This window comes from Lepidochelys kempii, chromosome 2, assembly GCF_965140265.1.
Source record: "Lepidochelys kempii isolate rLepKem1 chromosome 2, rLepKem1.hap2, whole genome shotgun sequence".
In the NCBI taxonomy this organism is placed as follows: domain Eukaryota; kingdom Metazoa; phylum Chordata; order Testudines; family Cheloniidae; genus Lepidochelys; species Lepidochelys kempii.
The window spans coordinates 12,401,541-12,425,615 of NC_133257.1; the positions used below are offsets into that span (position 1 = coordinate 12,401,541).

The 24,075-nt window shown below is 47.1% G+C and overlaps 1 protein-coding gene across 2 annotated transcripts in view; it reads left to right on the forward strand.

Annotated features, from left to right (window-relative positions):
* FAM135B (family with sequence similarity 135 member B) overlaps positions 1 to 24,075 on the forward strand; it is a 349,946-nt gene that overhangs the window by 228,672 nt on the left and 97,199 nt on the right. The gene's annotated exons all lie outside the window — the stretch shown is intronic.

A 24,075-nucleotide genomic window follows, 5' to 3' on the forward strand; every position in this document is an offset into this window, starting at 1 on the left:
GCATTGGAATAGCAGGGTTGTTATGTTCTAGACCAGTGGTTTTCAATCTGTGGTTGGGTCTGTGGACTGCGTCTCAGGGGTCTGTGTGGTCTGCAGATCCCTGAGAGATTGTAGACTGTGTCTAAGATTTCCAGAGGGTCCAGACCTCCATGCAAATTTTTTTAGGGGGTTGCAAATGAAAAAAGCTTGAGAACCACTGATCTAGACAGCGACTTACCAAGTGCTAAGTAAGAACCTTCACTTTTTCTTTAGGTTAAGATTTTGTCATGGGTATTTCAGTAAAAGTCAGACAGGTCGTGGGCAATAAACAAAAATTCACTGAAACTTGTGACCTATCTGTGACTTTTACTAAAATTACCGAGGGGCAGAGGCGACCTGTTGAGGGGCATAGAGGGTCATGTGTGCCCCCCCCCCCCCGATTTGCTGCTTGGCTGGTATTGAGCATGCTCAGTAACACTGCTGAAGCCGGCTGCCCTCATTCTACCCCCCTGCCCACTATTGATAGGCAAAGGTTGTCTGTGGGGGTTGGAGTTGGAGCTAATAGTCTGGGACCCACTGCTGCCTTCCAGCTGTGACACAGCTCCAGCCCCGGGTGCCAACCGCCGGCCACAACTCCAGCCCCGGGGGAACAGCTCCAGCCCTGCCACAGCTCCAGCCTCGGGGGCTGACCGCTGCTGCTCCAGTCCCGCGGCAGGGGCAGAAGTCACGGATGTTCGTTAAAGTTATGGAATCTGTATCTTCCCTGACAAATCAGACTCCTGAAAGGGGTACAGTGGTCTGGAAAGGTTGAGAACCACTGGTCTACGGTATGAAAAAGGTCAAAAGTGCATTGAGATAAGCTTCACGGAGGTTTGCTATCTCATAGACCCTGTAGACAAGGCCCAACCCAGAGGTGTTGTATATGCAGTTGGCAAAGAGCTGTGGGATTCTTTGGGATCAGCCCTGTCTTACTCCCATTGACATCAGTGGGACAATTTCTACCCACTGCAGCCATGCATCTGTCACAATAAAAGTAGCATTAGCGCTCATGGTCAGAAAGTCTGATAAGAGCTTGCGAGACAGATACCTTCTCAGTCCAGTGGAAAGCATATCATATCTGCACTGCTCTGTGTGGAGACATAACACAGGGCCAGATCCTCAGCTGGAGTAATCGACATCGCTTGCTGGACATAACAGAGCTACCCCAATTTACATCAGCTAAGGAACTGGACCTTTAAATCCGACAATAAAAATAGAGAGCCAAATAGTAAACCCTTACTGCATTTTTACTCCATTTTTCTTCAACCCCGAAGCATGCAAACTGCCACACAAATCAATGAGTAGTAGCAAGCACTACGCCTAGCAGTGCGTCCGTCACAGGATGGGGCTCCTACGTTGCTTCTGCATTAGATGATTTGCAGTAATCCAAAGGGACTGTTCTCCATTCATTACTGTACCTTGCAGGCTAGCTTCTGCATATTGCCCATCAGCATTAATGGACTATAAATATTGTACTTCCGTTTCAGAGTATAGTATATAGAGTAGTATAAACAAGTCATTGTCTGTACGAAATTTTAGTTTGTACTGACTTTGCTAGTGCTTTTTATGTAGCCTGTTGTAAAAGTAGGCAGAAATTTAGACGGCTTGATATAGCCCCTGGAAGACCTCTGCGTACCCCCGCTTGAGATCCACTGCTGTAGACTACATCTGGCTTGATGCAGCTGGTCGAGGTCCACCCAAAGGCAGCTAATCTCAATGTAGTTCCCTAGCATAGACAAATCCTTCCAGGGCAGCACCACATGGGACTGGGGAGGGAGAGAAGATTTTGCCCAATTCTTTGCTAGTTGCAAAAAATTCTATGAAATATTTAAACCCCATGCCGAGCAGATGGGAACTCGGTCACAACTGAAAGCCCCCCAAGCACTAGCACTACCTGGAACTCGGGAGAACGAGGAGCTCAGCCAGCTATAATGGGATTTGAACCTATAGTTCCAGGTATAATACTGGTCAGGTTTTCGGAGTTGCTCAGTACCCGCTGAAGACAACCGTGTTCTGACAGCTGATGCTGCTACAACTCAGCTGTAACTTCCAGGAGTCTACGGAGTGCGAGGTAGATCACTCTTAAATCAACACATCAGCCTCAGATTGTGTGGAATTCCATTATTATGCAGTCACATACATTGTTTAATTATTTTCTGTTAAAACATGGATGTACCAATAGCTATAGAAACGGCTGACGTCTAACTCTCTGGCAAGGCCCAAACATATCACTCTGAAAGCTCTCAGTGACTCTATCGGCTTGAACGTTTTCTTTGTCTTATTTTATTTAAAAAAAGAGAAAAGTTTCTGCCTCCGTTTGAAAAGAAGGTTGTCTCTCCTTTCACGCCCTCCCGCTGCTTTGCCTGCTAGTGTTCCACCCGTGGGAAGCCGGCGTGCCTCTGCTCGTGACAGATGCCTAACGTTCTGCGCTCTGAGCTGCTGATCTCTCAGCGCTGAGAGTAATTAAATGTCAGGAGCAGCAGATTGTACCGGTCCAAGTTCCCCAGCTCCCGCCAAGTGACCTCGGGACACCGCTGACCATTCCCTCGTCTCCCAGCCTACTATAACGATACTAATTCACGCTGTGATTAAAACCAAGGCAGTGTCCTATTATTCCCTTCACTCTCTTCAAAATCATACGCCCAAGCGATCAGTGTTTTTTAGCAGTTTCTCGGGAGTTGGGTGGAAGCATCCAGTTATGCCATATTTTGATGCAGGAAAAGGTGCCATTACCTTTCTTCTCTACAACTCGTTTATTTCAAGCATACCACTCCTCTGAACTCAAGGAATTCTCAGCTACTAGAGGGACCACTGTAGTTCTAGGCTACATCTACCCTTGGAGCTGGGGTGAGAGTCTCTGCTTGAGTATATCTACGATAGCACTCATTGAGTTAGTGTGCTAAAAATGGTAGTGTAGCCATGGTAGCACAACCAGGGATGAGTGGCAGCCTGGGTTCGCCACCCTGAGAACAAGCCAACCCAGACCCCATGAGTGTGTCCTCGTGCCATCACTCACTGTTGCCTCTACTAACATCGCTACGCTACTATTTTTAGCACATTAGCTCAAGGAGAACTTTCATGTGGTCATGAGCACCCCCCTAGCTCTAAGTGTAGATGTAGTCTTTGAATGAGTGGTATGTTTAATTTACAGGTAATGCAAGGGAGAAAGGTCAGAAATCGGATGGGGGAGGGGGAAAGAAAAAGGGGGTGCACTTTCAAGCTCCACTCACCACGTGAGTTCTGCCCACGTGAGTAGCCGCTCACCATACATTGTACAGATGTTCAAAATAAAATCAGATATGCTCATTGGGCTTCTTGGGATTGATTCTGTCTCCTTGGGGCCCAAATACACCATGGGCTCTGATAGGCTCCATTTGTGTGGCGTCTGCTCAGTGAGGCTTGCATGCCCCACTGGACTCCTTGGGCTTGTCTCCCTCTTGGGGGCTCTCAGATGCCTAACTGGACTCTGCTAGTCTCCTTGGGTTTGGCTTCTTCTATACTAGGGGATTTCAGAAGTAGCAATACTCTCCCAAGCCCACTCAGAGGTGTTGGTTCACATTCTGCACACACAGGCTGACGTTGCAGCATGTACGTTTGGTTCAAGTTTTCGAGAACATTTCAACAGCCAGGTTAGGTCCTGGAGAATAAGGCAGTATTCTGAAAGATGTGCCGATGTACCATATTGGTGTGTACCAGCTGAACCTGAGCCCTTGACTGGGATTAGGAATCGTGAGTTTGGGGTTCTGTTCTTGGCTTTGCCACATACACACTGTATCCAAAAGTGTTTTTCAAAAGTGGCCTCTAATTTTGTTTGCCTTACATGTGCTTATTGTGTTTTGTAATCAAGGTGCAATATACAGGGTGACTAGTAATAGACTGTACTCACTCTAATCTTATAATTATACTACAGATAATTTGACTACTAATTAGTCCATCTGTTAACTATTTAAATTTGCATGACTTGGAGTTACCAAGGACTGTAATGTAAAGTTCAATGGTCTAATTTGGCAGTTGGTTTCTTGTAAAGAAAATGTACTTTTCCCAAGTGGTATTCTTCTATGGCTCAAAGTCAGCCTGAAATTTCTGAATTACTTTATATATGAGTGGGTAATATCCTTTATGTAGAGCTGTAAGAAAACAGGGAGGTGTTTTCAATGGAAAATTTTGGCTTCTTGTCAAAATACTGAAAGCCAAAATATGTGTGTCTAAAACTGAAATATTTTAATTCAGAATGGTTCCACCATGCCTCATGGCAGTTGTAGTTTTGGTGCCTTATGCTCCCGTTGTCTACTGTGAGCTGGGCTTTCTGGTCAGACTACATCTCCCTGGTGCACCACTTTCTCTCTTCTTCATGAGAGGAAGGCTGTGTGTCATAGAAGTCGTTGACTGCGATCCATCATTGGAGATGCAGTCCAGCCAGAGAGCCCATTCTATAGAAGAGAACAGGAACATAAGACACCCCAGACTACAACTCCCAGGAGGCATGGTGGCACCATTTCAAATAAAAAATATTTCAGGTTTTGGGGGGAAGGCAGGGAAATAGTTTTCAGGTGTTTGGTTTTTTGAAGAAATATTTTTTTGTTTTTTGGTGTGGAAAGCAGATATTTTCCCTGAAAAATTTCATTGTCATATGAAAGTCCAATTTTCCAGCAAAAACAGTGTCAAAAACAGAAACTTCATGTTCCCAGTGGAATGTACTGTAACTCTCCAGAGCCACCGCACCTGCCATATAAATCAACAAGGAGTGTTTCACCCTTTCTGATTTCTCTTCAAGAAAGCTGGCTCCCAGGAGCATCTGGAAGTTCTGCAACTGATGCACTGGTGTTACGGGTCCCTCTCTGTGCCCAATCCAAGAAGGATGAGAGTCTGTTACAGTCCCAGCTAAAGACCACTGGCTCTTTAGCTTACACTGTAGCAGCTCATGCTTTTAACTCTGGAATCCCTGGTGTGTCAGTCAGCTGCACCACCTCCTTCAGTTCCCTGCTAGGTTCCCTACTAGACTGAGGGATTCTGACACCACCCGCGCAGAGGCAGGATGGGACAGTGTGTACCCCTGCACGAAGAGACTGGAGGTAGTGTTGGGGTCAGGTTTCAGAGTCAATGCCCCATGGAGATAAGTGGGGCAGTTATACCCTTTGAGCTATCATCTCAGGCAGTCTGCAGAGTCAAACGCTGCTGAAGTTATGCTCCAGCTTCATTTGATCCATGTTGTGCCAAAAAAATCTGTTTTCTTCTGCCATTATGCACCTGTTAAACTTGGTGTTTCCTGCTTCTTCTTTTCATTTCTAGCCAGTCAGCAAATGTTTTTCCTGCTCCTTCTCATCATTTCTTTTTCTGAGCATTTCTTCTTTGCTGGCCATGGCCTCTGGTACCTGCTGACCTAGAAAGAAAAGATATCACAAAGAAAGAAAGCAGGCATTAGCTTTGCAAAAGAAGGACTAAAGCCCAGCTGTTTCCTTTGAAAGGGCAGATATTTTGCATGTTTTCCCTTTCTCCCTTTGAAGCTAGTTAAGGGCTCCAGGGCTCTTATATTCCCTGCTGCATAAAAAAACTTAATCCTACCAAAGAGGAAACTGAGTTTTCTCTCCAGAGACCCGAAGGACTTGCAGGATCTGCTAGATTTCATAACATTTTCCCTTTTTGCAATAGATCCTATCGTGTATTATAAGAAAAATGGCTGTTTACAAGCTCGGCACACGATTTTGATCTTGGCTATGCTTGTGCAAATCTGGAGTATATCCATTGGCTTCTGTGGCATCTATCTGGAATTACACCTGTGTAATTGTGATCAGAAGCTGACTCATTCGTGGAAAGGAGTTGCATGGGTGTAATTTAGAGCAGAGTTTTAGCCCTGACTGTTAATTTTAGATAGGAATTGTTCCGTATTTTTGGGCCTCTAGCTCTCTTCTTAATGTCAGTCCAACACTTCAGATACATTTTTAATATGCAAAGGGAAGCATTTAAAATATGTTCACGATGGTTGGTGTTAAAAGAACAGACACCTTTTGATGTTGCTAATTTGAATCTTAATTAGCAGTGTCAGGGAATCTAACAAATGGCCATTCATTTGTTCTTCTGCAACTGTAGGAGAGAATACACCATTGTAATGCTCTGCTTTTTGGGGTATTGAAAAGTATGTTTAATCATCAGAGTTTGGAGACCATTTTTTGATGATTGCTGTTCATTGTCTGCCATTTACAGTAGAATAAAGACTATTAGTTGATATGTACACAGAACTATAAGTGGTTTCCTATAAGTATTACAATCCTGCTAATCTAACAGCCATGCAATAGGGGTAATATTTTTTTAGTGGTTACTTCAATGTCTTTCATTCTTTGTTTCTTTTAGACATGGTGCTGGCAGAGGGAAGCAGTGTTGTGATCTAGATTAGGTTCAGAGTTTGAGATTGAGGCCAGTTGAGGACTATGGTTCAAAGATGATGGGGGGTAACATCTTGAAAACTTGTCCCATTTTCTTTTATTCCAGATGGTGGAAATATCTTGAAATTAGCTATTCCTATGAGATTTCAAATATGTTTAAATCAGAACCAGAAAAGAGGCCATTTCTGGTTTTGGTTCTTAACCAGATCCTCAGGGATTTGTTCAGATTTGAGGATTGATAATTGACCCCTCCCTCCTACCCTGAGTAAGGTTGTCCATCGTAGCTGACAACACAGCATCTTGTATGTTCTCTTGTGGCTACACAGTAGGATCTGAGAAGAGCAAGATCACAAACAGAACGTATAGGCTCCCACTGAAGACTTGGCATGATGCTTGGTCCCATTTTCAAAGTGTTTATAACCTTTACAATTGCTCTCTATTCAGGTCTGTCCTTGACTGTATCTTGGAAATTATCCATATTTATGTCACATGATTAGAAATTCTGCGTAAGAGAGTCTTTGATATATTTCTGTTGACTGCATTTCCTTCATTTTGCAGTTTCACAAAAAGAAAAGGAGTACTTGTGGCACCTTAGAGACTAACAAATTTATTTGTTGCATCCAATGAAGTGAGCTGTAGCTCACAAAAGCTTATGCTCAAATAAATTTGTTAGTCTCTAAGGTGCCGCAAGTACTCCTTTTCTTTTTGAGAATACAGACTAACACGGCTGCTACTCTGAAACCTTTCCAGTTTCAGTTCACCTTTGAGGACCTTTTTGGGGGAGTCTGCCATCATCCATTCTGATAACATGAGCTGTCCATCTAAGCCAGAGGTGGGCAAACTACAGTGGGACCATCCTGCCCGGCCCTTGAGCTTCCGGCTGGGGAGGCTAGCCCCCGGCCCCTCCCATGCTGTTCCCTCTCCCCCGCAGCCTCAGCTCGGCTCCAGCTGGTCAGCAAAGTTGCAAGCTGCTGCCACTCTGAGCGGCATGATAAGGGGTTGGGGAGCGGGGCCGGGAAGGGTTGGGTAAGGGGCACGGAGTTCCGGGGGGCAGTCAGGGGACAGGGAGCAGAGGGTTGTTGGATGGGGTGGAAGTTCTGGGGGGGCAGTCAGGGGATGGAGCAGGGGGGGTTGGATAGGTGTGGGAGTCCCGGGGGGGCCTGGTCAGGGGGCGGGGGTGTGGATAGGGGGTGGTGCAGACAGGGGACAGAGAGCAGGGGGAGTTATATAGGGGGTGGGTTCCCGGAGGGCAGTTAGGGTGGGGGTCCCAGGAGGGGGCAGTCAGGGGAGAAGGAGCAGGAGGGGTTGGATGGGTTGGGGATTCTGAGGGGGGCAGTCAGGGGGCAGGGGCCAGGCTGTTTGGGGAGGCACAGCCTTCCCTATCCGGTCCTCCATACAGTTTTGCAACGCCGATGTGGCCCTCTGGCCAAAAAGTTTGCCCACCCCTGATCTAAGCTGAGCTTTGATAATCAGTGCTTCCATGCTGATTGTTTTTGCTCTTTTAGTGATGTTTATGTTTGACACTTTGTCTTACTGGTGAACCTTCAGAATAGAGTGAAGATAGCTCATGTGAATTTTTTCAAGTTGTTTGATGCATCTGCGATAAATTGTCCATGTTTGCCTGTATAAAAGCAATGCTCTCAGCACTGCATTGTATATCCTGTTTTGTTGACAGTTTGATGATATGCTGGTTGAGTATCCTATGGTGACCTCTTCCGAAATCCTGGTTTGCTTTTAACATTCTGTTTGATAGTACATGATCCAGGGAACCATCATCTGAGATAGTACTGCCAAGATATGTAAAGAGATGAAAGTTCTTTAGTTTTGTACCATCAGTGCTGATGTTTGGCTCAGTGACAGTAGTTGGTGGAGCTGTTTGGAAGCTTCAGTTTTTTCCAGGCAGATGGTGAGTCCAAACTGTTTAGTTGCCTCTGAGAACTTGTCAAGGATAATCTGTAGGTCACTTTCACTATGACGAAGAGGAGCAAAATCAACCACAGAAAGGGCTTCACATATGAGTTCCTCAAGGACTTTTGTCTTTGCAGTAAGCCTTGGGAAATTGAAGTGTTTTCCATCAGTTCTGTACTTTATGTAGATGCCCGTTTGAAGATTGTCAGTTCCATAATTCAGAATGGCTGCAAAGAAGAGATCAAAGAGGACTGGAGCCAGCACACCGCCTTGTTTCGCCCCATTAGACATGGGGGATGTTTTAGAGAGGCCGCCATCTGAGAATACTTGTGAAGTTATGGCTTTGTGGAATTGATGTGTCATGCTACCAAATTTGGGCGGAGGGTTGTATGGGGTGCAAAAGGAGAAATAATACCTCTCGCCCTGAAATTTGAAAGGCTTTGCACATAAAGTCCCACTTCATCCATGTCTTTGTTTTGTTGTTGTTCTTTGTTTTTTATCAGAAGCTTCATTGCTTTTTTAAAAGCTATGTAACGAAGGAGTCAGGACACCCTAGTTCTGTTCCCAGCTTTCATCTAACTTGCTGTGTGACCATGAACAAGTCACTCAGGGCCAGATACGCACAAGGGGTCTCTAAGTTGGTTGCCAAAATTTAGCTACCTAATGTAGACTCATTGCATTGACAGGGTCAATAGAGAGACCAAAGACTTACTGTAATCAGCATGGCAAATGAATTATCCTTCCACAGCTACAGATACCTAGATAGCGCTCATCACTCTAGTATCTGAACTTCGGGCTGAAGTCCATTGTGAAGGTTTGTACTGCAGCAGCCTGTTGTTCCTGCTAAGTGGTAGTACCAAGTGCTATCAATTTTGTTCATTTAAAAAATGATAAAAAATGTTATGGACACAACGATCCACATTTTTGGGGTTCTGGTTTTGGGGGCTGATTAGGTCTATTACATTAATCAGAAAAAACTACTCCCTGTTAAAGTCTCTGCATCAAGTCAACGGTGCTTGTAACCTGTGGTCTGACAAAACAAGCCCAGGGGCAACTATAAGAGTGGTTGAAAGAGAAATAAAGAGGTGTTTACTTGTTGATCAGTTTTACATGTTGCTTGGTTGTGAGCTACAGAATAGTTCCACTCTATAACTGAGCACTTTAATGCATTTTTCCATATACTTAAATCTTTACCTATCTTCAAAATTCAGTGTTGGTTCCTCAGGCATCTTAAAGGAGGTGGGTAGGAACAAGTGTTTCTACTTTCTACCCTTAGGTGGAATGAGCTGTGGGAGGGAGAAACTTTTTTAGTCTCATCCAATGCCAATGGGAATGGCTAATCACTGCCGGTAGATGTCTTGCACCACGGTACAATTTTTCTTTCTCCTAAGTATTTTTTCCAGTGGTACTTTGTTGAAATCTATCCCCATATCCCTAAAGAACACCACAATAATTCCCATTGACTGACAGTAACAGAATTCTTGAACAGAGACGCCATCAGTTCCTACAGCTTCTGAGCTGACTGCCTCTCCAACAGCAGCACAGATGCCAACATCAGAATGGATGAGATCCATCACCTAGATGCAAATTCTTTGCCACTGGCCGGTGTCCCAGACAGTAGCACTGAGGCTGAGAAATGAGAGGAGAGAATGCCTGTTTTTCCTGCCACTTGCTCTTGTTTTGTGGAAATAGATCCTTACATGGCATCAAGTGCTGCATCCTAGCTAGAAGTCACCGTGCCAATAACAATTATGCTGAATGTATAGGAATTAGTTGTTCTGTTCTTGTTACTTAGAATAATACAGTAGTGCCTTGAGGCGCCAAGCCGGGGCTCATTGTTCTAGATGTTGTACAAGGGAGCTCCACGTTTCTCACAATCTATGACAAGACACAACAGGTGAAACAAAATAATGGGCTGAGAGATAACAGTGAAGTTGGGTGCAGCTGCATGCGTTACTAGTCTCCCGTTGGTCATAATAGCCCTGGGGGGGGGGTGCCAGCTTAGCCAGTAGAAGATAACTGTGATCTGTGTGTCTCATGTCTGACACTGGAGGTATTTAAAGTCAGCACAGCAGTTCAGCAGAAGATTAAATGCCATTTAAGTCAGAAATCAATGGAAAGTAGGTGCCTAAGTACTTTTCAGGATCTGGGCCAATGGGAATTAGGCACCTGATTTAAGTTAAGGGAGTGTGCTGACATGCTTTGCTGAGTTGGAATCTAAAAGAGAACAAGGTGTGGGTTTTAGGATTTTGCTGATTGGAACTGGCCAAATATTGCAAAATAGTATCAGGAAACTTTGAAAAAAAAATTGAAATCAGGTCAGCTGTATTTGCTCTCCTTTTCATCCATTTTCCCCAAACTGTTTTTTGTTGTTTTCAGGGTGTTAGAAGTCATGTGAACACTTATGGGTAGATGTTTTTGCAGAAGAATAAGTCGTATCGCCGTCTTGACATCGCTTTGATTTCCCTCCTCTTAATAAAAGTTCAAGTAATCTAATCAGGGAACAGAAACAAAACCACAATCCGTGCAATGAAGCTGCAATTGTAGTTGGAGCCTTGAGGGCAAGGATCGGCAACCTTTGGCACGCCGCCCATCAGGGAAATCAGCTGACGGGCTCGGATGGTTTGTTTACCTGCAGCATCTGCAGGTTCGGCCGATCGCAGCTGCCACTGGCCGAGGTTCACCATTCCAGGCCAGCACATCCCTTGGCCACACCACTTCCCGCAGCCCCCCAGTGGCCTGGAATGGCGAACCGCGGCCAATGGGAGCTGTGTTCAGCCGAACCTGTGGACGCTGCAGGTAAACAAACCGTCCCACCCTGTCAGCAGATTTCCCTGATGGGCCGCGTGCCAACTGTCTATTCGCACAAACCAAACATCCTTGTCCTGCCCCTTCTCCAAAACCCGACACCCCGCTCATTCCAGCCCTACTCCCTCTGTCGCTCGCTCTCCCCCACCCTTACTCACTTGCACTTGGCTGGGGCGGTGGGGTAAGGGTGCAGGAGAGGGCTGGGGCAGTGGGTTGTGGTGTGGGATAGGGTTCAGGGTGCAGGCTCCAGCTGGGTGGCATTTACCTCGGGTGGCTCCTGGAAATGGCGGCATGTCCAGCAGGGGCCCCTCGGCTCAGGGGTGGCCAGGTGGCTCTGTACACTGCCCTTGCCTGCAGGCACAGCCCCCGCAGCTCCCATTGGGCAAGATTCCCATGGTTCCAATGGGAGCTGTGGAGATGGTGCTTGGGGTAGGAGCAGCGCGCGGAGACCCCCTGGCCGCACTACTGCCTAGGAGCTGCTACCAGACATGCCGTAGCCCTGCTGCACTACCAGACTTTTAGTTGACTAAAATCTCCCAGATTGGATTCCGTAGCCTCCGGGAGATTGAGCCTCATTCCAGGAGCCTCCCGGCCGAACCGGGAAGATTGGCAATCCTAGGCTCCAGCCCCATGGTGGGGCATGGAGTCTCGGGGCTTCCCTCCACAGAGGGAAGCTCATAGCTCCAGCTCCACGGAGTGTGTGTGTGCGTGCGGGGATGGGGGGCGCAGAGGCTCGGGGCTTCTGGTCTATGGTGCCAAGACTTGCTGCAGGCTGGATCCGGCCCATGGGCCGTAGGTTCCCCACCCCTGCTAAAGGGATTAGTGGTGAAAAGATGGCAGAGTAGAACTTCTTCAGGAAGCTGCGAGCCTTGCCTAGTAGGCCGCTAGGCTCTACAGACAGCCCCACAACAGCCCACACTATACACTTCAATCAAGCAGACGCATGGCAGGCAAACAAACTCACCCCAAGGGTCGTGTTCTTGCTCCACCTTCACCAGGAGAATTCCCTTACAAAACTCCCGTTTGCTGCTCCTGTTTGCTAATGTCAACAGAGTCTAAATGATACGTAGAATAAAGCACCCTTGCCCAGTAGGCATATGGACGTGGGTTGGGTAATGGAGTCTTGCCAACAGTTTGGAGCCTGGCTGTGGACCTGGAGGAGCTGCGATCACCACTCCACAGCTATCACTACAACATCCAAGTTGTTGCAGACACGTTCCTCATGAAGGTGTTTTGGCCGTTAGGTCCGCTGACTGTCCCTCCTTCCAGGCTCCCAAATTCCCTCCCTGTGAGAGGAAAGAGCAGTCTTGAGGTTGAGGCACTAGTTCACTCATTCAAATGTTTCCCAGAGGGACCCTGAGTAAATGTCATTACATCTGCCAGCTTTTTGGTGGGCATCAGAGCAGTTCACAGGGTGCAAGGCTCCCTGTCACCAGAACCATCCTCTCAGTTTGCATTGATTGGCACCTTTCTTGGCTTCCTCAGCAGAGAGGCCAAAGAACTGAGTGGGACATTCAGTTATTTTCTCACCACCCAAAGGCAGTTCCTCCAGAATAAATCTGAGCCACGGTCATGGGGGGTAAGGAAGTACTGCGTCTGTAGTACATGCTGTACGTTTCGTGTGAATAAATAGTGCTCAAGTGTTCAGAGCTGTCAGTCCAGCACCCTTCCCCCAGTGCTAAACTCACTCGAAATATTTTATTAAAAACATAAAATAATGACCTGCAGAAGAAATACCAAAGTACTCTGTGGCTCATGAAATTTTATTGTCTCTGTCTCTAACTTACTTGCATGAACTATGCATAATATAGTAGGTAACTGCCAAGATAAGAAACGAATAAGTGAAAATGGAATATTTATGCAAATTTATATAGCTCCTTCTATTCAAAAGTTCCCTGTTAGTTGCAGTGAATTGTAACTAATGACTGTAATTTCCCTTAAAGTAACATACCTAGGGAAGTTTCTGATTAATTGCTATTGTTGATCCAAAAGAAAAATAGAAATTCTGGATGTTTTAAGCAGCAAAAATGCTTCTTCTTTGTTTATAATTAGCTTTCTGCTTTATAATCTGGTGGGTGGTTGCATGCGTCAAATAATGGTACTGCGGTGACAAGTTAGCGGTGGATGCAGCTTAGTGGCAACTGTGGCAATGAGAAGTTCCCTGGCTCCTGCAGGGGTAGAACCCAGATCCTCCCGCATCAAAAGCATAGGCCTTTATCTCCTGGGCTCACAGAGAAAATCTCTGTTGGAGGTTAGCAGTAATAAGACCTGTACCATATTTGAGCAGTTCTGATTTTATTCAGTAAAGGACAGCCGTGCACAGAGTAGTCATTCACAAGAAGACAAGTTGCTGTTACCAGACCTGTAAATTGTTCCCGTGGAAATTATAGTGTGTACTCAGTACTGTTTCAGAGTAGCAACCGTGTTAGTCTGTATTCACAAAAAGAAAAGGAGGACTTGTGGCACCTTAGAGACTAACAAATTTATTTGAGCGTAAGCTTTTGTGAGCTACAGCTCACTTCATTGGATGCATCCGATGAAGTGAGCTGTAGCTCACGAAAGCTTATGCTCAAATAAATTTTTTAGTCTCTAAGGTGCCACAAGTCCTCCTTTTCTTTTTACTAAGTACTGTGACAGTCTGGGAGATTGAGAGAAGATGGTTATCTGTGCATAACTATGGGACAACATCCAAATGATGTCTGCTGCAGGAATACCTGCAAGAGAGGCCACTGGGCCAGGAAGTCTCTGTGAGAATATTCTTGAGAGTGTTCCTGGAATCATTCCATTGCCAGGGTACAGTTTTCTCTTCCTACAGAATGAGTGTCTCAGACCTCATATGCTGGAGACCACAGGACCTTCACAGTGTTACCAGCTTTATTATTTATATTCCCCAGTAGGCCTAGATGCAGTGTTTTCACTGCATTTTTAACCGTGTCGGGGGACCCAAGCTTTTAGATTCGATATTTCCAAGCCCATGCTTGAGTATCCACACTGCATTGTAAACCTGGGCTTAAAATGGCTAGACCCGGGTCTCACAGCCAGGCTAATGTGTCCATACTGCATTACACACACCTTCTGACTTGAGTCTGCGGTTTGACTTGCATCCATACTGCAAAATTTCAGGGCTTGGGCTGAGTTACAGTGGGACTCAGGCTCTGACCCGCCACCCTAGCAGAAGCTCCAGTCATGGCCCAGGACCCCATTGTGCTAGATGCTGTACAACCAGAACAAAAAGCTGGCTGCTGCCCCAAGGAGCTTACAATCCAAGTGTAAGACAAGAGACAGCAGATGGAGCAGTACAGGGAAACAATGAGACAATATTGACCAGCATGATAAGCTGTGATCTCTGTACACCAGCAGCCTGACTGTTGTCAGGTTTGTGTAGGGATCACAGCAAAGGAGAATTCTGAGGAGGGGTTTGAAGATGGATAATTAGGTTGCTTTGTGGAAGGTTATGGGGAGCACCTTCCAAGTGTGTGGGGCAGCATCAGAGAAAGCATGAAGGTGGGCAGTGGGGGCTGGCATCGTAGGCCAATCAGAGGCAAGCATCAACTTCTCAATACTGCATGAGATGATAGGAAAGGTTTGGATTGGCCATGAGCAGTTTATGCATGATGCGATAAAGAACAGTCTGTCACAATTTTATCATTAGTCTCATACATCATGATATCGAGAAGGAAATTTTCAAAAGCACCTAAATTCCACTGACTTTCAGTGAGACTAAGGGCTTGTCTACACTTACTGGGGGATCAATGCCGTGGCGATCGATGCACCGGGGGTCCATTTAACGGGTAGACCTGCTAAATCAGAGGTGGGCAAACTACCATCCGCAAGCCACATCCAGCCCACGGGACGGTTCTGCCCAGCCCTTGAGCTCCCAGCTGGGGAGGCTAGCCCCCAGCCCCCTCCTCTGTTGTCTCCCCTCCCCCGCAGCCTCACCTTGCCATGTCGCCAGCACTCTGGGTGGCGGGGCTGTGAGCTCCTGCCAGGCAGCACGGCGGCTTGGCTGGCTCTGGCCGGGCAGCGCGGCTGCCAGTCTTGGTGCTCTGAGCGGCATGCTAAGGGGGCGGGGAGCCGGGGGGTTGGACAAAGGGCAGGGGATCCTGGGGGCAGTCAGGTGACAGGGAGCAGGGGGTGGTTGGATGGGGTGGAGGTTCTGGGGGTGCATGGTCAGGAGAAGGGGAATGGGGGGGTTGGACAGGCGTGGGAGTCCCGGGGGCCTGTCAGGGAGCAGGGGTGTGGATAGGGGTCAGGGCAGTCAAGGGACAGGGAGCAGGGTTAGAGGTGGAGGGTCCCTGGAGGGGGCAGTCAGGGGACAAGAAGAAGGGGGGGTTGGATGGGTCGGGAGCTCTGAGGGGGGCAGTCAGGGGGCGGGAAGTGGGAGGGGTCAGATGCAGGCAGGGGCCAGGCTGTTTGGGGAGGCACAGCCTTCCCTGTCCGGCCCTCCATGCAGTTTCGGAACCCCGATGTGGCCCTCAGGCCAAAATGTTTGCCTCCCCCCATGCTAAATCGACTGCAGATTGCTCTCCCATTGACTCCAGTACTCCACCGGAACAAGAAGAGTAAGGGGAATCGACAGGAGAGCATCTCCCATTGACATAGGGTATGTCTACACTACGAAATTAGGTCGAATTTATAGAAGTTGTTTTTTTAGAAATCATTTTTATATATTCGAGTGTGTGTGTCCCCACAGAAAATGCTCTAAGTGTATTAACTCGGTGGAGTGCTTCCACAATAACAAGGCAAGCGTCGACTTCCGGAGTGTTGCACTGTGGGTAGCTATCCCACAGTTCCCGCAGTCTCCGGAAATGAGATTCAAAAGTTTGCGGTTCTTTTCCTGTCTACCTGGCCAGTAGAGTTAAGAGTGCTGTCCAGAGCGGTCACAATGGAGCACTCTGGGATAGCTCCCGGAGGCCAATACCGTCGAATTGTGTCCACAGTACCCCAAATTCGACCCGGCAAGGCCGATTTAAGGGCTAATCCACTTGTCAGGGGTGGAGTAAGGAAATCAATTTTAAGAGCCCTTTAAGTCGAAAAAAAGAGCTTCATCGTGTGGACGGGTGCAGGTTTACATCGATTTAACGCTGCTAAATTCAACCTAAAGTCTTAGTGTAGACCAGGGCATAGTGTACTGTGGACCCCGCGGTAAGTAGATCTAAGCTATGTCGACTTCAGTTAATGTAACTCAAATTATGCAGCTTAGATTGACCAACCGCTGTAGTGTAGACAAGCCCTTAGTTTCTAAAGTGCCTAGGTCACTTTTGCAAGTAGGACTTAATCTCCCAAATCTCGTAGGCACTTTTGAAAATTTTCCCATCTTGTTTTTCTTAAAACCCCAGCTCCTGGACTTATGAATACATAAAAATCTCAGTTTTCATTTCAAAAGAAAAAAAAAGTAAGTTTCCAGCATTCACGGTTGTGGAGAAGAGCTTAAAAACATGAACCCTAAAGACTCAAAACCTAGGAGACAAATAAAAAGATGCATTTTTAATCGCCTTAATTTTATTTCAATTTTATGATTTTGAGTGTTCCTGATTCATGATTTTTGAACAGCTGGGGATGGCAGTATTACACCCATGCAAAAGCCCTGTGCTCCCTGCAAATGTTGGAACCTATCTTTAAAAAAAGGCTCAGTGGGTGAACCTGGGAATTACAAACCAGTGAGCCTTACCTCAGTACCAAGAAAACTGTTACAATAAGTAAAAACATAATTCTTTGAACGCTTACTCAAGTCCATTCCAGTGTAAGTATGTGCACGCTGCTTGCACTGCCAGCAGAACGTTTTTCCCCCAGTGGTATCCATGGGGTTGGCTCTGGTGTCCCCTGGAATGGCGCCTTCATGTCACGGTATATAGGAACCTGCCCTTCCCTCAGTTCCTTCTTAACACTTGTGGGAGTCCCTGAAACCTTGCTTGTTTCTTGCACTTGCAAGTATTCCTCTCAGTGGACTGTTCTGGTAAATAAATTGTACATAGTTATTTCTTTTAGAATTAAATTAGAATGTAGTTAAGTAATATAGTGTAGTTTGTTAGTTCCCCGCTTCAGAGGCTAGCCCGACCTGGGCACTGGGGTATGCCTTGGTCCCAGGGTTTCAAGCAGTGTGCCATGTACTGCAAACTGATGCCAGTGAGTGACCCGCACGGTAGTTGTCTTAAGTGCCTGGGAGAGGCTCACGCTCAAGAACGGTGCTGGATGTGTAAGAACTTAAACTCAAGGAAAAAAAGGACACGGACATTAGACTTAAATTCCTCCTCATGGAGGAGGCACTTCATCCCTCCTCGGAGCCACAAGTAGAATCGGCACAAAGTACTTTGGTATTGGTCAGGAGCACCCAAGCCTCCCTGGCAGTGGTGCTGCACTGCTCTGCCTCCCCGGTGCCGATGAAAGACTTTGCACCACGGTACTGCCAAACATCCCCAGTTCACAAGAAGACAGTGGCAGCACCGGCCTCCCGGTACCACTCCCCATCACCAGTGCTGAAAAAGAAACAAAGGCAGTTGGACCAGGGGCGCTCCCTGACCCCAAGACAAAGGGTCACAGAGAGAGTGCATCCCGTGCTGGGCTACTCTGAGGTGCCTGCAGACTGCACAGCACTGTTGATTCTGGCCTTGGGAAGGGGGCCATTGAGTCTGGTACTGGCGGTTTCTCCATCTAGAGAGAGGCAGCATGGGGCTACAGCCTTGGCTTTGCCATCAACACCAGAGGATTTTCCAGCAGCGAGGAACCTCCTTTCTCTCCAGGTGCCACCATCCCCCACTGGTCGTGAACTATCTGTGACAGCTCTAGCATCATGGGACACCTCGGCACGGAGACAGTTGCCAGCACAGGGCAAGCCAATAATGATGGCATGGCACCACTCTACCTCACACTCTCCCTTGCAGTACCGCTCTCCATCACGGCACTGCTGCATGTTGAGGCACCGCTCCCTATCAAAGCACCTCTCCCCTTCGGCATGGCATTGCTATCTGGCACCAGCCGGCACCCCACCTCAGGCTCTGATTTGGAGGCAGAATCAGAATCGTATATACCTCCCAGAGAAGCAGGTACTGCACCAACCATAGACACCTGGATGGACAAGGGAAGTACCGATGGCATGTCCATCAGCACAATGGTATATGCCACTGCAGTGGCCTATTTGGAACCCATGGGTGGACCAGCCATTTCAGGAAGGTGAGAGCACCCCCTCTTCTCCCTTGGAATGGGGTTCAATCCACGGTGCCGAGATTGGTACCGAGATGCAGGATACGCCTCCATGGGACCCACATGCAACAGAGGAGGTAGAGCGTTCGGTACTTGTGCAAGCCTCATCCTCCTCCTCCCCAGACGAGGCAATGGTGGGGATGGCCATGGCACCCGCACAGGGTGACTACAGGTTGCATCAAGAGCTTCTGCATGCAAGCTTGGGCATACAGGTGGAAGAAATTTCTGAGTTAGCCCATGCCTTGGTAAACATATTAACACGCTGGGGACCATCGAGGGTGGTCTTGCCCTTAAATGACACCATCCTAGAACCCAATAATGCTCAGTGGCAGACTGCTGCGTCTCTCCAGCCCATGGCCAAGCTGATGCAGAGAAAATATTTTGTGCCTCCTAAGGACTATGAATATCTATACACTCATTCTCCACCGGGTTTGCTGGTTGTTGCGTTGACTAATGAGAGGGAGAGACAGGAGCAATGGGGGCCCATCGCCTAAGGTGAAAGAGGCCAAAAAAATTGATTGATTGGGCAGGAAAGTCCAACCATCAGGCCCTCTTGGGCTGTTATGATTTTAACTTTTGGTTGGCCATGACAAAATTTAAGGAACTATCTTTGGAGTCTACAAGTGAATTCTCTGCCTCGGTGGATGAGGGTAAGGACGTAGCTAAGGCATTCCTCCAGGCAGCCTTGGATTCAGCAGACACGGCAGCCCGAGCCATGGTCTCAGCAGTGGTCATGTAGCATAGCTCCTGGCTTCACTCTTCAAGACTACCCTACAAGGTCCAACAAACTATTCAGGATTTGCCATATGACAGCAATTCACTCTTCTCGGAGCAAACTGATGTGAAGCTCCACAACTCAGAGGACTCAAGGGCAACTTTAAAGCCCTTGGGTCTCCACACCTCAGCCCCAGCTTGAAAATACTACAACCCTCAACCCATGGGCCAGTTCTATCCTCCACAACAACACCGGCACAGGCAGGACTATAGCCAAAAGGGGAACAAGGGCTACAGGAGGAGGCCTCCACCCCACTCCTCGTTGGCCCCAATGCCTGCCCCCATGCAACACTAGACAGGGCTAAAACAGGCCTTTTGAAACTGTGTGCCCGAAGGCGGCATACCAGGACAGCAGCCTGGTCAGCAGCCCCTTGGGAGTTCATGAAATTGATCCTATCTCCCCTACATTTGTGAACTGGTTCTCCCACATCTACAAGGCATGGACCCGCATTACCTTGGACCGTTGGGTATTGTGCACAGTGGAAGTGGGATATACCCCTCAGTTCTTCCCCTCTTTCCCACTCCATCGCTTTTCAGGGACCCTTTTCACCAGAGACTTCTGGCCCAGGAGGTGCAATCACTCCTATGGGTAGAGATTGTGGTGGAGGCTCCTCTGGAGTTAAGGGGCTGGGGATTTTACTCCCATTACTTCCTAATCCCAAAGGCCAACAGTGACCTCAGACCCATCCTGGATCTGCAAAACCTCAAAAGATTAATGAAGAACCTGAAATTCTGCATGGTCTCCCTGCCCTTTATTATCCGCTCCCTGTATCCAGGGGACTGGTACACAGCCCTCGACTTAAAGAACGCTTAATTTTCATATAGCTGTCTTCCAAGGACACAGGAGATACTTTCGATTTGTGGTAAACTACAAAAATGGAAGCAGATGTAAAACTGATACAGTCAACTTTCCAGAGCCTGGAGCTGTTGCTAAATATGCAAAAATCAACCTTTTCTCCAGTTCAAATAATAGAATTCATAGGGGATGTCCTCCACTTGAACCAGGTTGGAGATTTTCTCCCAGAAAGCCAATTCAGAGCTATAGAGACACTTATAAATGGCCTGAGAGATTCCTCCATTACCACAGTGAGAAACTGCTTGAAGCTTCTGGGGCACATGGCATCTTATACCTTTGTAGCACAACACATGCGACTCCATCTGCGGCCCCTCCAATCTTGGCTAGAATCAGTATAAATACCAGGCCGACATCCTCTGGACAAGGTAATCACGATTCTGACATCAGTGAATTCTACCCTCCTGTGGTGGCAAGATGGTGTGTGCCGGTATTCCCTCTTTGAGGCCCGCGCCTTTGATATTCCTGGTCATTGATGCTTCAGAGATGGGGCGGGAGCTCACTTTGGGTCCCTCAGAACTCAGGGTCTCTGGTCACCAGAGGAGGTAGTCTTACCTTTCAATGTGAGAGATTTAGGGCTGTGTGTCTAGCCTGCCAAGTGTCCCGACCCCACCTGGATAGTAGGTGCATATCTGTCCTCATGGACAACACAACAGCAATGTTTGAAATAAACGAGCAACGGGGAGCTTGCTCCTCTCCCCTTTGTCAGGAAGCCCTAAACCTGTGGGACTTCTGTATAGCCTATTCCTATTCACCTTGAAGCCTCCTACCTACCAGGGTCACAGAGCAAGCTGGTAGACCATGTAAGCAGATCCTTTTCCAGCAACCACAAGTGGTCCATTTGCCCAGACATCTTGAATGCTGTTTTCCAGAAGTTGGGGTTTCCCCAGGTGGACCTGTTCATGATGAGGCACAACAGGAAGTGCCCTCAGTTCTGCTCCTTCCTGGGGCACAATCCAGGCTTGCTCACAAACGCTTTTCTCCTTCTCCTTTACGTGTTCCCTCCCACTCCTCTGACATGCAAGGTACTGCTCAAGGTCAGAAGGAACAGAACATGATTAATCCTAATAGCTCCAGCATGGCTGTGCCAACGTTGGTTCACAACCCTGCTGGACTTCTCGGTCGACATGCCTGTCAGCCTGCCAAGGTTCCTGGACTTGATCTCTCAGAACCATGACTGCCTGCTCTATCCAAACCTTGAGTCTCACCACCTGACGGCATGAAAGCTCCATGACTGAACCAGGCAGAACAATCTTGTTCAGCACCAGTACAAGAGAAGCTCTTGGGCAGCAGGAAGCCATCGACTAAAACCGCCTACCTGGAGAAATGGAAGAGATTCTCAATCTGGTCGAAGCAAAAAGGTGTTTTGCCTATGGAATCCTCACTGTCCTTTATTTTGGGCTACCTGCTTTACTTAAAGCAGGAAAGACTAACCGTTTCAGCCGTAAGGGTTCATCTAGTGAGGAGGTGGGACCTTCGCCAAGTCCTAACAAGTGCGGATGCAGGATGTGATCCATGAGGAAATTCTCTGGACCGAGACTGAACTGCTTCTCATCCTGTCCTCAATGGCTACAAACAGTTGGGTGGTCTTTCTAAAAAGTTTGGTTCTCCCTCTGTAGAAAGCAAGTGCATGTCTCACATCTAGGGAGCGGAGCCTCAGTTGGCCTCTGCTAGCACGTGAGTTAGGTTACAAGACAGGGAGAAAAAGGTCCTGTTTACTATGAAATTGTGAGACCACCTTTTGAAGAAAGGATGGATGTGACCACAGCCGTACCTTGTCTTTGAAGAACACTGTATGTGCTGCTGATTTGCAGAGAACATATTGCCCAGTCTTGGCTCATTGTTTACTTGTATACCTCCCTCTGTCTGTCTGCATCAATTTTTTGTCTCTTGTTTTCTATTTACATTGTAAGATTCTTGGGGCAGGAACCACCTTTTTTGTGTGTGTTTTGTACAGTACTTAACACCATGTTGCCCTGGCCCCTGCCTTGGGCTCCTAGGCACTACAGTAATACAAATAATAATTGATTAAAAGGGACATAAACTCTCATGGTTTATTCCATGAGTCAACCACTGATGGGGATTTAGGAAGAGACTTTGCCTATGGACAGGTTATTTTATAAATTGTCCATAAGGGGATATCTTACATCTTTCTCTGAAGCATTGGATACTGACCGTGATTGGAAGCAGAATTGGAAGCAAGCTCAAAGGAGTGCCGGTCTGATCTGGCATCACGATTGCTATGCGGTCTAATTTATCTTTCTCATCCCCCACACCTCTGGGAAATTTGAGAAGCTGAGCCTGAGGCAGGTAGAAAGAAAGAGAGACATGTGATAATGTTATCCATAGAGACATGATTGCCTCCCACCTGCTCATGACTCATCAGAGCCTGGTTGGTAGCATGCTATAGACTGAAAGAAATAATCAACACAAAATCAGCCTTAGTAATAAAATGTCAGACTGATTGTTTAAATAAAAAAGGCCCATAAAAGTTGAAATCACTTATCAGTGCCAAATGACGACTAAATATTTTCTGTTTAGCAATTGCTTGACACTCTTGCTAATGTTTAAATTTGCCAGGATGAGGAACAGTTTGAAGGTAATGTTATGACCTGTCTCATTATTCTCTTCTCCTTTGGAGGACACAACACTAATTAGCTGGCATGCTGCAATTGGCCCCGTTACAAAGTATCTCTCCTCTGGCTGTTGTGGAAGGCTCTTGAGTAAAGAGAATGGGGCGGGGGTGATTGGACACATCAGCTTGTTCTCGCCTTCAAGACTGTGCCATTGCAGAGCAAAATGAGCCTCTGAGGAAGCTCTTCAGCTGATGGTGGTTGTAAAGGTTGTGTCTGAGCCACATCAGTGTGATATCTACAGTGTACATGAAAAGTCCCTTTTAAAAGTTAAATTAGTGCATTTTGTTAATACCAAAAGGTAAAAGAGGCAGCCTGGTTCAGTGGATAAGGCACTGGACTAGAAGACTTGGGTTTGATACTTGGTTCTGCCACTGATCTGTTATGTGACCTTGGGCAAGTTGGTTTGCTGCTCTGTGCATGTTTTCTCTTTAACATTTTGTCTGTCTTGCCTGTTTAGATTGTAGACTCCTCGGGGCAGAGGGCTGTCAATTATTTTGTGTTGTATGCTGCCTGGTGCAGCAGGCTTCCAAATTTTATTAGGGGGCCTTAGGCCCTAGAGTAATAAAGATACAGGTTTGATGCTGCAAGGTGTTGAGTGGGAAATCTGAAGGGAGTTGAGGACATTGGGCACCTGGAATGAATAGGTCCTAAGGTGCTAAATGATATTTTCCTCAATGCACTTTTTGTATCCTCCTATTCTCTTCCTTATATATCCCCGTTTTTGCACATCAAAGGACCACATATTTTGCCTTCAAATCCTTCTATCTGTCTGATGGAAACACACCCATCACCACATTATCTGAATGCCAGAAAGTCTATCAACCTTAATCCACTGACAATGGGAGAGTAATATTGAACAAATTGCCAACTCAGATTAAACCTCAGGGGCAGTGCTGAACTCAGCTGAGCTAAGCAGGGAAGACGTAGTATAAAAAAGTCAGCGAGGCAAACTTGAGAGCTACAAACAGAGGCAGCCAACAGGTATTTCAGAGCGAGTTGAGAGCGGGACTGTGAGAGGCTTTCATTCCGGTTTCAGCACTGTGTGTGATATCAAGACGGACAGTGATGAAACAATTGTGGTGACCTGCACTGAATGTGCCAATGTCCTCTTTCCTGCCTGAAGACAATAGGGATTTCATGTGCATGAAGTGCAAATTGGTGGTTGTGTTGGAAGAGAAGATTCTTGCAGTGCAGGGGCAAGTAGAGACATTACAGAAAAGCAGAGGAGTTCCTCAACAGCCAGGTTCAGGAAACACCAAATACCTTAGGTTCAAGGAAGAATGGAGCTGGTCACCAAGAAGTTTCAGAGAGAAGAGGTCAGAGAGGAGACCTGGCAGTTCATAGTCACCAGAAGCAGGAGGTGATTGCAGCATTCTAAATGGCTGGCAAAAGATGAGAATGGGCAGGCTGTTGCCACCAGAGAGAAGAGAAACTCCACACAGCTAGAAAAAAGAAAAGGAGGACTTGTGGCGCCTTAGAGACTAACAAATTTATTTGA